At 38.0% G+C, this 13,325-nt stretch overlaps 1 protein-coding gene across 1 annotated transcript in view; it reads left to right on the forward strand.

Moving 5' to 3' along the window:
• The window catches only part of COL25A1 (collagen type XXV alpha 1 chain), a 306,551-nt gene that overhangs the window by 114,435 nt on the left and 178,791 nt on the right, over positions 1-13,325 (forward strand). The gene's annotated exons all lie outside the window — the stretch shown is intronic.

Consider the following 13,325-nt stretch of genomic DNA (forward strand, 5'->3'; position numbering starts at 1 on the left):
TTTTTTTTTGTTTGTTTGTTTGTTTTTGGGGGGGGTGGGTCAGACATGACGAGCTTAGAGGCACTTTTCTGTAATCTACACTGTGATAAAGCTGGTGGAAAAGAATTGGGAACTGGCAATTTGTTCCTTATCTTAGTTTTGAAGATATAACACTCGTAACCCAGTGCTGTGACGTGTTCAGATACTGAAGCAACACATCCAATAAATCTGTGAATCCTGTATTTAAAGACTGATGTTGAATGACAGTCCTCAATGATCAAGTAAAAATACATGTAAGGACTGGAATAAATATCCTTGGATTAAGAGATCTCTTCTTGCCAGAGGAATACTACGTCCATCTTCTGAAATTGAATTCATAGCATATTCATTGCATCTGCTTAATCTATGTCAGTTTAGTCTCTTTAAAATCTTACTTTAAATTGAATCACTATTGAATTATAATTTCATGATCTAATTAACCTTTAACTGGAAGCATGAAAATTTAAAAATGAAGTTAACACCCATGTGGAAAAACAGCACAAAAACTGTCATGTACTGCATCTAGATTGTCCCGTCCCTTCAAATTTGTATGCAGAATGGAGTATAAATCAAAGCTATACTGAATTTTCCATGAAAATAAAGTGAAACAAGCTATAACAGAAAAGCTGTCTGAATTCCTAATCAGGTATTAAAATGAAAGAAAGGGTTTATGGAACAATAATGTGGGAAAACAAGTCAACAGAGAGAAGTACTTTAAAGCTGCAAAAGCCTGTGTTTGCTTCAGCCTTCTTTTGCTTGCAGTTTCAGTGTCTGACCTATGATTTCTTGGTTAATGAAATGACATAAGAAACAAAGAGGATTATGAATGCAAGCTGAAAATCTGTTTTCATTAAAGATATTGCATTGTGAAGCAGTTATAGTCTTTCTCATGCTTTCTCCTTAGAAATATTATTTGCATGGTGAAAGGTATTGACTTAAAATTTTGCGGAAACAGACTTGTGATATAAAATAATATAAAGGCTAAGTAGTGGCTAGTTTTGTAAATTAGGGAAGATCACCAACAACACATTTCCAATTGGCAATTCTTTTTTTGAAATATATCAGTTTTTCTTTGGTTATCTTTATTTTGCAGAGAAGTAACTTCTTGATATAATCAACATTTGATATTTCTTTTTGTTGAATTAAGCTGTCAACAGCTGTACCATGTGAGTGTGGCGTGGTATTTCTGATTATTCTTTATTTACGTTTTAAAAAATAAATTTTAAAAAGTGAGGAAAGACATACAGATGGGTTTTGCTTTTTTTTTTTTTTTGCTCTGTGTTGGAGGATTGAATTTTCATTTGCTAATGGAAATGCTTTGAACACTTTCTGTTTTTCATGGTAATTTAGTAAACATTTAGTGTTCTCATCTCATTAGAAGCTGAAAGACAATTATAAAATGTAATGTGACAGCTTAATGAGGCAGTTTCTACTTATCTTCACCTGCTAATCATTTCTTTACCCATAAAAACATTCATAAATACTAGACTTCATTTATTTTTTGACAGTAAGTTTTATCCATGTGTTCATTCAGTTGGCAACAATTGCCTCAAAATATGAGAGAAAGGAAATAATTAAGTATTATTTATGTTATGTGCTAGCATAGTTTTTTTATTAGGAAAACATTTTGGTAGGAGGCTTTGCATGTTTTTTTCCTTTTTAATCTCTTCACTAGCAGAAACTGAACATCAGAAAAGAGAAGCCTGGTTTTGTGTTTCACATGAAGAGTGTAGCAGGAGTTAACTCCTTATGATTATTACCTTTGAGGAGAACTTCTGTTGATATTGATCCTGGAATCAGATATCTTTACTGGAACATACTCAAAAGGCTGTAAAATAGAATATGTGGTTTCTAAATTATTTTTTTCTCTCTACAAAAGAATTATTAATTCTCAAGTACATTCAGTCATGTTATCAGCCCTGGGACACTCCAGCTATTGATAAAGTATGAGGTTTGTGTTTGGTTCCTAAACAGAAATTTAATCCTTACTTGGAATGTAACACACACTGTAGACAGCAAACAAAGCATATGTTACTGTACCTCTCTTGCACAATATAACTTCTACAATGTCTGGAGGTGATTAAGAATATGGAAAACAAGCTTTCATGAATATGACCACATCTGTCTTTCTAACCAAATTCTCCTGTGGGGTTTGAAATTCCAGTGCTCTGAGATCCTTAGAAACCCTTTCGGTAACTGAAGGATTTTTCAGCACAGTATTTAATGGGATGTGTTTAAAGAAAATATCGTGTATTGTGGCAGAACAGAAGGGGAACTGTTTCTCAGTCATCATCTACAGGAATGTTTCATGCACCTGATTGGTGTGTGTGTGTGTGTGTATTCACTTTCTTTTCTCAAAGGCATAAGATTAAATACTTTCTTAGGTCCAGTTTCCTCCTTTGTCCAATGGAATTTAATCTGTGACACTTAAGTGGAAAATTAGCTAACTTCTATCATAGTTATCTACAAGAGAGTGTAATAGTGATTAAATAATACTGTGGGTTCCCTCTATTTCTGCTTCGAAATATGTGTGGAAAACAAAGAAAACAACTTTTGGTTTAACTTAGGTTTTCTATTTCTTTGTGGTTATAAGGGTCCCTGTATGGATGGATGAGCTGTAAAGATACCAAATTTATACTACCTATACTCAGAGTGGCTGGAGTCTTTGTACAGGCTTGTCATATATGCTGTTGGTGTAATAGCTGATGATAGCAGAGCCATCACTCTTCATGACTATGTACCATGGCTCTAACATGGAAGAGCACTCTGGAGTGTCACAAAATTGGCAGTCACATTCAAACAGAGGCATCTACTGTTTCTTGCTGTTAGCACGATGTGTATTGTCTAGACATCTTCTCAGTGAAAATAAGATAATCAACTTAACCCATACCAGGAAATATATAATGAAAGAATGGCTCTTTGAGGTGCTGCAGATTTTCTCTGTGAATCCAAAATTAGCATTTCTTTGACTGGAAAGGTACATTGTCCTTTTGTCCTTCACAGGACACCTTGCAGGTAGGTTAGGCAAGAGATCAGTGTTCATCTTCCATGGTTCTTCAGAATGCCAAGGTATCGGGATAAGTGCAGGACCTGTACTTGTTTTTCTTGTGGCAGAGTTTAATGCTACTACCTTAAATGGCTTATTTTTAATGAATTTCCTTGTACTGGTATATAATAGTCATGCAAAAGTAGATCTGACAAACTTTGTTTCAAGAGCTAGTATGTGTCCTGTTTATGCTGTTCTTCAATGTGAGACTTGAGCTCCTGAAATTGTATTATTGGACTTTTAGGTTTGGATAATAGTATTTCTAAAGAATTTAATTGTTGAAGAAAATGATAGATATTTTAAAGGTAAAAAGAGATGTTTCATATCGCTTATTGAAAATTTTTCTTACCACTTCAGTGTAGCTGGGACACCATGTTTTTATAAGGTGAGACACAAAGAGCTGCTGGTTATGAGTTCCTCACTTAGGAGAGAAAAAAAATCTCCATCAGTAGCTCAGTGTGCTTGCAGAGAAGGCCCAGGAAGAGCCTTCCAGAGACAACTGGATGTCAGCTTGATGGGAAACTTTTGTCCATTTCTGTGCAGGTTATGGAGTGTTTCTTGAAGGTTAGTAAACATATGGAATAAGTTATGGGGAAGCTATTTTAAAGCTAAAAGCATAAATGAATTCAAGAGACACCTAGTTTCCTTTATGGAGAAAGGTGGTTTTGAGGGGTATTATGAGAAAACAGGATGGCTGGATTAGCTCCATTCTAAAGTAAAGAGATACTATGGGCCAGGTGGTCTTTTATTCCTAACGTTTCTCTTTCTTGCTTTTTTTTTTTTCTTGAATAGTTGTATTCTGAAATATCCACCACCCAGCCTGGTGCTAAGGGTTGAAATATAGGTATTGTTGTGGTGTTGGGTTGGTAACAACTCTATTGCTATGGGCAATGTAGAGAATGTTTTACTGTTGGTTGGCATTTTTTGGTCTGTTGCGATGTCGTAAGCTGTTATATTAGTCTAGTTTCCAGCTGAAATAGGAGTTTAACTAGCAAGTTAATTGAGGATAAGGTCATTGTCCTTAGACAACTGAAAAGAATTGCCCTTTACAACTGAAGATTACCTCTCAATGTTAGACTTTGAGTGATACGGGTAAGATTCTGCTGTATGGTTGCCTAACAAGAGTGCTAAATATGGTAGTTATTTTATTGCTCAAGGGGACAGTAGAAGAATATTTAAGAAGGCCGTACTTTGGACTCTGCTATTTAGGTACATTTCTTAGGTTACCCATTTATATATTTCCATGTCATTCTTTGATACATAATTCAATATAAAGACATGGACACTACAAAAACAGGAAACTTATCTTAGTATTTAAGTTTAAACATGTATTAAAAGATGTCACTGTAATTGCTTTGAAACAGAGTGAAGAAAACTTCATAATCCCATGGACTACTGTATCTGGCTTCTTCTACTGTCTGTGCCTTCCCTCTATCTCCTGCCCTCAGAGGACTTCCTACAGTTGGTTTCTTGCATGTAATCTGGCCCTCGAGCTTTATGATTATAAATTATTCTTCACTTCCACAAGTCAAAATCTGGAATTCCACTTCCATCTGTTTTAGATCAAGAATGAGAGATAGAAATAACTTCTTACAATTTGAGGCTGATTGTGTGAGATCTGAAAATAGAGCTTGGTGGTAGCAGAAAAAAAGCCGGCATCTCACTGCTTTGTCAGCTGAAGCATCTAATGTTAATTGGAGGAGAAAGCAAGCTAGGGATCACAATGAGTATAATATTTCTCTTGTTGGTGTGAAGGCGGCAACAAAAGGTGTATTCTCACATGATGATAGGAGAGTCAGAGTTAGTCTTAGGTGTTCACAGACAAAAGTAAAGAAGATTTGGGCCAGAAAATGTCCTTAGGAGAAGATACTAATTGCATGGTGACTTGGAAAAGGAGTTTGGAAAAGTCTCGTTCATCCTTCAGATACTGTTCCACTACAGATCTGGATGTGTCAGCAATTTAGGCCATTCTTACCTTTCCAGCATCAATACAACTCTCAGCCTCCTGATGAAATAACTCACAGCAGGTTCTTACAGGCTGCCTCTCTCTTTCTGACATAATTTATCCAGCCCGTGGTGGCATCAACTCTGGAGATGGTGAAAGGCCCACATCTGACTGACTGACATAATAACGGGCAGTCAGAAGCCAGATTCCCTCTCTTTCCTCAGAGGAGGTGGCAGCTGGGGTAAAGTCTCAGGTCCAGTTCCTTGTCTTCTCAACCCATGTTCAACATAAGCCTAAGGAGCCTGTGGTGAAATGTTTGTAGGAATGAGTAGGTGGAGGGCAGGAGCAGCCCATCACTACAAGGCCTGCTCCATGTTCTCTGGACCCAGCAGGATTTTTTCCTGATGATTTTTTCAGTATCTGATTTGTTCGGTGGTGGTTTAAACCAAACTGTTTTATTTAGGTTGCTTTATTTTCCATTTTGATAGATCAGGATCCATGGAATGGGCCAGATTTGACCACAGCAAGTCTTAAAAGTCTCTGAATCTTGTCTCTACTGTAGAAGCCTGTCACCTGAATAGTGGTACAGTTTTTGGAGGATTGGTACCTGTGTCTCCATCTAAACCTATACCATATGCTTATTATTCCTAGTTATAACACTAATGTGCATATCCATGGTTCTTAAAGCATTTTGCAAAAGCTGAAAATGTAAAATACAGGCCCACAGGAGGAGGAGGTGCTGTGGTGTGGCACTTCAGGAGAGTGTAACACCTAATAGGAAGCAGGCAAGTGCCATAGTGAAGAAAGGTGTAGGACTCTGTTAGCATTTCAGTTTCCCTCAAAGGTAAAGGCAAGTCAGCCATTCTCCAGAGGGATTTCTTTCCTAATCCTCTCACCTTTGTAATGGTTTAAGTACTAGGCATTAGCCATTACAGGCTTGGCCTTGGAGGAATATCGAAATTGTGATTGTGCCTAGTTACTACTGTTTGTACTACTTTTGCACTGCAGAAGTGCAAAAGCCCTATTCTGGTAAGCACCCAAGCAAGGAACAGTCCCAACCTATCCTTAATCAATTAATCCATTTTATATAGATATATATATACATATATATATATATATTTTTTTTCTGTGAAAGTAGCCAGGTGGCTTGGCTCCCAGTGCCTTGGCTTTGAATACTGAACAATATGCCTATTCTGAAATATAAGTTTGAGTGCCCTGTGATAGGCAAGCCAAGTGGATCAATAGATCTGTGTGTTTTCTTAAAGTCCCTGGTAGGCTGTGAAATCGAATACAGCTTATTTGGAATTGAGGAGAAAATATTTCTCCTACACTGAGATGAATTGAATTGGTTGGGCACTGGTTTTGCTTCCAAAACAACTCCTGCTGTACTTAGTACTTTTGCCAGTTTCATGTGCAACTTGTTGAAATTCTCACACGCTGTACACATGATGTAATATAAAAGCGTGATATTGAAATGTGGCTGGAGTAGTATGTTTACCAAAGACTAGCAAGATTGACTTCATGAGATGATTGTAATGCACTAGCTTTGCATTATAAAATTTGTTCCATTATTTAATGGGTATATATACAGCACCAAAATAGTGCATCCCTCTGTCTAGACATGAAAATATTTCATTTGGACACCTTGTGCTAACACTGAGTTTATAGAATGAGCTCAATGTTGTCTATCCAGTAAGTTGGTTTACCTTTCCCAGCCTGGAAACAAGATGCACAGAATCACAGGCAGGTTGAGGTTGGAACGGACTTCTGGAGGTCATCTGATCCAACCCTGTGCTCAAGCAGGGCCACCCAGAGCAGGCTGCCCAAGACCATGTCCCGGCAGCTTTTGAAGATCTTCAAGGAGAAGGATTCTCCGAGTTAAAACTGAAACTGCTTTCAACTGGCTGCCTACCTTCCCTAGAAAGGGAAACTATTGTCAGTAAAGCAGCTGTTACATAATACCCTGTAGACAAAATACTGGTGGCCACACTTCGTTCAGTAATCTGACTTGTTCATTTGCCAGATAGTGATTTCTATGAAAAACAGCGTTGGCATGAAGAGCTTGATGCATCATGTCACTTTATCTCTCTCTCCTCTTGTATGTATTAAATTTCTTACGAACAGGTGAAGTGATCTGAGTGAGATTAGTATGTGTTCCAAGTTTGTTAAACAAAGAAGTGGAAATGACAGAAGTGCTTTCAAGTGGCAGTGATGATGGATGGTGTAAATTTGGGATCAAAGCTACTCTCATGCTAAAAAATGCTTAATTATTATTCTCAAAGAAAGAGAAATGGAAAAGGATACCTCTTCTGGCATGCCAAAGCTAATTTAATTAGATTCAAGCCTACTTTCTTGAATATTAGAAAACATTTCACTAGATTAGAGCACAGCAGGTAGTTACACATGTTTTTTAAACTATTACCTTTGGGTATATAGGCTTTGACAGTGTATTTTGGGAGAACAGTGATGGCAAAAGCCAATACATTTCAGCAGCTAGATCTCTTAAAATTGTGGGCATCAAAATGCCCCTTTTATTTCCCATGGTCTTCCCCTGCGTTAAGCCACCACATTTCACTGTAGCTACCAAATAGCCTTTTCTCTCTGTGAACAGACAGACATACTCCGTTACTTGTATCTTGCAAAGTAAGCATCAGCTCTAAGCAGTGTAGCGACAGGGTGTCTGCTTAAACAAAAGCAGCACCCTGTAAATCCAGGAAGTTTTTCAGGAAGCACGTGATTTTGATGAAGGACTATAAATCACTGTCTGAGGCAACAGAGACCCTTGCATTATGCTCTGCTGTAGACTGATGTTGTAGAACTGCATTGAGGAGATCTTTGGAAAATCGATAGATCATCTGTCCCTCTGCGGATGTTGTTTGCTCATTGTTTCAAATAAACTTCATTTACTGCTTTAAGAATGGCACTTCTTATTTACTTAGAACAACATAATATCGATTTAGGAAGTTCACATGTCAACAGCAACCCAGTGTCCAGAAATAGGTCTGTCCTGTGAGGTATTACTGCTGTTACGGTGAACTCCTGTACAGAATTCAATAATGGGAATAGCAAGGAATGTCATATGTAAAGTGTAAGAACACCTAGAAAGGAGGTGACACTAAAACTCAAAAATAAGTTATTTTTCCTACATGTTGTGTAATGTGAAATGAGAGAGAATTTCTGATTAAAGTCGTCAGACTTTGTGAACAAGTGGTTGTGTTCTAGAAAAAACCACCCTGAGGGCTGGGTGGACTTGTGCAGAGAAATGCTTTGAATTTTGCTAGGCCTTGGTTGCAGCTGGGTGGTGATCTATGGTGGGTTGCCACCGGCCCAACCAGCCAGCTCCTCACCCGCCTCACAGCCCCTGTGGGATGGAGGACAGTGGGAAGAACAAGAGTGAGAGAAACAGCGGGCTGACATGAAGGTAGAAAAATCACTCATCAGGTACTGTTGTGGGCAAAACACTCAGCGTATTTAACGTATTGCCAGTTCACGTAAGAAATTGTCTCCCGATACCCAAACTGGTAACTAAGGTGACGAACATTTAAGAGGCGCCGCCATCTTGGCAGCTGGGCCCAGCCGTCCCCTGAGGCAGGCTGCTGGCACCAGCCGGACCCAGCTGCGTGCAGCACAGGGCGGCTGCTGTTTTAAGTAAGAATAAAAATATTTGAAGTTCTTTCAGCAGGGGGCCATCCACTGTGAGGGTGCGGGATGCCTTTTCTCAGGCTTGAGCTGTGTGAATGGTGCCACGTCCCATATTTACAGCTTGGTCTGCTCGCCTCTTGGCCATGCTCAAAAAACCTCTGCTTCATGTGGTGTTCATCTTGAGTCCAGGCTCTGTTTTTAACCAGTTTGAAGCATTCAGACATTATTAACGTTTCAGAAAGTAATGCAAGATTTTTTTTATTTTTTTTTCTAGAGATTATTTTATAGGAGTAGCTTAGTTATTTTTGCGTTACTTGATGAAACCTGGGTTTTCTTGTGAGCCTTTACCTGAAACAACATTGCTTCAGATATTCTCTCCAAGTTATGAATAAACAAAAGCTGCAGAGCTAGAATTAAAATATTATTGGATGTTTTACCATTTTACCTAGTTCTCTACATATGGGCAGTTTAAGCCAGGCTGAGTAGCATTTATGCAATTTTTTATATCCCTTCCTTCAAAAGGCTTGAACTGTGAAAGGTCTCTTGAGAATTATAAATTAGCTTTTGGTTTTGTCTAGTTTGTTCACCTGTCCCTATAGATAATCCACGAGGTGTGTTTTCTTTATTATATAAATAAATTTTACTTCAAAGCTTGCTTTCCTTTGTGGCATAATGTCAAGTTAACTGTCACAATATGCAGACTGATTAAGGATGAATGTTTGTCTGACTAATCTCCGAGCTCTCAAAACTTTTCAAACAGATGGCATAAGATGTATTGCAAAGCACAGGGCATTAATGCTATGTGATGTAAATTATGTAATTGAACTGTGATGGTGTGCTATAACCAAATGGTGAACCTTGCATCAAGCTCTATGTACATATATGGATTAAGGTAAATTCTCCTGTCAGTAGTAAGAAGTGAAAGAGGATTCCCATACATGTAGAAGGAAAACTGTGAAAATATACCGTTAAAATAGTTTAAGGAGCAGGTAATCAATCGTTACTAGCGTACCACATAAAGGTCATGGAAATGTGGTATGCCAAATGTGAGTTCAGCCTCAGACAAGCTGGTGTGATCTCAGTAGGGATCTCTTTTTTCCTAAAGATCTTTAAATGAAGCATGGTATTGTCCGTCACCTATGTAATCCAATCGTTTTCTGTTTATGTATTAAACAGTTATCAATACAGTAAGAACATGTTCCTGGAGCAGGGGGATAGCTATGTTAGCTCATTACATAACTGAAAATGCAGTAACTACAATGAACTATTCAGAAAAAGCTGTGAAGATAAGTTATAGGGGGTGCTACCCTCTGTGTATGGTAAGCTATAGTTTTCATGCATTGAGTGAACAGTTACTGAACATACAGACTAGAGCTTGTTAGCTGAACAGTTTGGTTGAAATAACTGTTTCTTTACTTCTTGACAGGTAGGGTAATAAAATCTGAGAACTTGGTACATGAATCCTGCTATGGAGTATAAATAAAAACGATAATTGGAGCTGGACTTTTTATAACCTTTGGATAATTGCTTGCAAACCAGGAAAGCTTTTAATTCACATTACTAAGTGAAGTCTAATGTTGCAAACATCTTTCCTTTATTGGAGCATGGTATTGAATGCTGCAGTCTGCCTTTACATGGAGCTGTAATCTGTTCTGATTTTTTTTTTCCTTTCTATAGCTACAGTGCTTTGACTCTAGACATGCTGTCATGCCTTCTTTTCTTCCAGCAATGCAACTTAATAATGTTTTCAGCTCAATACCTAACTTCAGCTAGGCTAGGAGATAACTAGAAGCCCGCAGTTGATAAAATAGGAGGAAAAGTAATAGCAATCAGAGTGTTAACACAAAATAAATGAAGGGCACCACAATTTTCTAGAAAATGAAGCTGAGCAATAGTAAGAGGATTAGAAAACAGTCGGGTGTCCATTACGCAGAGCTATCCTGAGAGGTTTTTCTCTTAAAACTATTTGGAGAGATGAGTACTTGTTTCCAGCCATGTTTGTGAGTTTTTTTTAATGAATGCCTAAGTTGCCATTATAGGGGAAATTAAGTTGCAAATAATAAATAGCATAAAATAAAAATATAAGAATAAAATGCAGATTCAAAAAGGAACTTGCCAAAATCACTCAGATAAGTTAGGCCATCTAAAGCTGTATGAATTTTTCTTTAAGGTAAGAAATTGCCCATCTTTTCCTCTATTGTTCTTGACTGAAGGATACTTGTATCTCACATTTAAAAGCATTTAAAGGGTAAACAGATGAACAAATAATAATAATAATAATAATAATAAAGAGATTATCAGTTCATCTGTAATATATTTCCAGGCTGGGGGATGAAAGAGAGTAAAACATGGGTTCTACCAAACATTTTGACCATGCAGTTGTGTTCTTTGTTAGATACAGGTATGTCAAAGCGTAAAATATGTATATGCTCCTTAGCCTTTTTATTGAAACTCCTACTTTTGCTAGTGGGTATGGAAGGGAGTTAAGAAGCATGTTACAAAGGCTCTAAGAATTGAGTATTAAAATGCAAATATTGAACGTACTTTTTAATTTTGAATTGTTCAGTGTTTCTCTGTAGTGTTGCTTCTGTGAAATGGAGAATCCACTTCCGGAGTCATAATCAGCACCTTGGAGAATCTGATGTATTTGTGTATTTCACAAAGATTAAATTGAGTTTCATAGAGGAATGAGTCTGATACCTTTGTAAGTCTCCAAGTTAAGAATATATCCATGGCTGCAAGTGGAAGCTGTCACAGGGCAGCTAGGAATGTCTCTTGTCTTCAGACCAAAAAGTGACCTGAAATATAGACTGTATTTTGTTGTTTAACATGCATCATCTTCTTCTCATAGTTTTGTTTTGTGTGTTGTTGTTGTTGTTTTTATTTTATTTTATTTAGCCTATGCTGTTCTGTCACTGTAAGTAAATCATTTCTTAGAGAGGAAGAACAGAGACAAAGGATGTGGATAGTGGCCAGAACTAGTTCCAGTTAAATGCAGTATAAAGTAGTGTCTCTGGAGAAAACTTCTTATGTTATTGTGAAGCTTTGAGAATTCATCGTGGTTCCCAAAATAGCTCTACTGTGAGACTGCAAGGTATCTGTTTGTTTTGTGGGCTAGGTGCCAGGTTATTTCCACATGGAAACACATTTGAAGAATAACTTCATAGGCTTTCGTAGCCCTCCCAGGACATTCTGCTTAAGAATGCAATCTGTTCTCTCCACGTTCATTAAAAGCTTTTTTGATTGACAGTGACTTGTTTGCAGAATTTTAGTGGAAGTAATTTTCTTCTCACAAAAAGAAATGATCGTGCATTCTTCATAAAGCAGAAGCCTATCCAAATACAGACTGAGCCGTTACTTTCCACAGCTTGGATTGCCATCTTTTTCTCACTAACATGTCAGAAGTTCTGCCCCCTCCATGCTGGGGAGAATTGTTAAGGCTCTGCAGTGCAGACGCTCAGCTGCACCTCACCAAAGCTTTGGTCCAGCTCTTCAGCTGGGAGGCTGTAGGTAGCCTGCTCGAGTTACCTTCGAGTTGTGTTTAACACAGTAACAGCAAGGGCTGTTGGCAGTAAACTTTGGGACCGTCTGAGCATCAGCAAGGATGGATGGCACTCACCAGCAAAGAGCTGGGTGGGAGTTAGGTTTTACATTAAAAAACCCAAAGGCTAATCTGGCCTTGGTCATAGTTTTGAAGGGATACTTTTTGGGTAACAAACGGAAAGCTGTGTATTAGGCAGTTTTTGAATTTGACTGTAACATACTGATGATTTCAATTACTTGGCATTTTCAGTGCTATTCATCTCTTATATGTATTTAGAGCTTAACCCTTTTTAAATACAAATGATCTCAGTAATGATTGCAGTGCACTTGGGAAAGAGCAAAATGCCTATTGTAAGCATCTTTTGCCTGAAGTAATAGTTGCCTGTTGTGGTAGAGATGCACTTTGTCCGTTTTTTTGTTGTTGTTGTTTTTTTTTTTTGGTTGGTTGGTTGCTTGCTTGCTTTTGTTTTTTAATCAGATGGGAAAATCCTGTTAATACTAACAAAATGTTTAGAATAAATAGAAAAATCTACAAAGAATGTGGAATTTGTTTCTCAGCAGGGCATAGGTTGTATCACCAGGCAATCACTATTTGGTGGATCCCTTCCTGACTGTGGAAGGGTTTCTAAAACCTTCCATCCTTCGGGGAATTTACTGTGGCCTGCAGCAAAGCTCTGAAAGCGAACTCTCTCAAAGTAAGAGAGACCAAAAAGGTGGTGGAACAAGTGCTGTTTAATTGCCCCACAGCAAATAAGGAGACAGTGCAGTGGCCTCTGTCCATGCTGTATGTATGATTGTGACTGGTCTTGGGTGCAGGTATAAAAAGATAATTATTGCTGTCGAAATTCTAAAAAGGTCTATGTGGGGCTCATAGACTCCACTTCAGCTGTGACACAGGCAGTGAATAATGTGGCAGGACTTGTCCAGGATATAGCTCCCATGTGAATGAGGAATTGTTGTTTTTTTTTTTACCATAAATCCACCACCTGACATTTTCCTGTGCTTGATGTGAAGACTAAGTTTTGCACTAGCACTTCAGTATTTTGTGGGTTTGCTTTTGTTCATTGAACAGGCTGCTGCTTTGCATATTTCATATGATTTATTTCTAAGTGACGTGCCAGCTGTCTGTAA

This window comes from Anser brachyrhynchus, assembly GCF_964034855.1.
Source record: "Anser brachyrhynchus genome assembly, chromosome: 4".
Lineage (NCBI taxonomy): Eukaryota > Metazoa > Chordata > Aves > Anseriformes > Anatidae > Anser > Anser brachyrhynchus.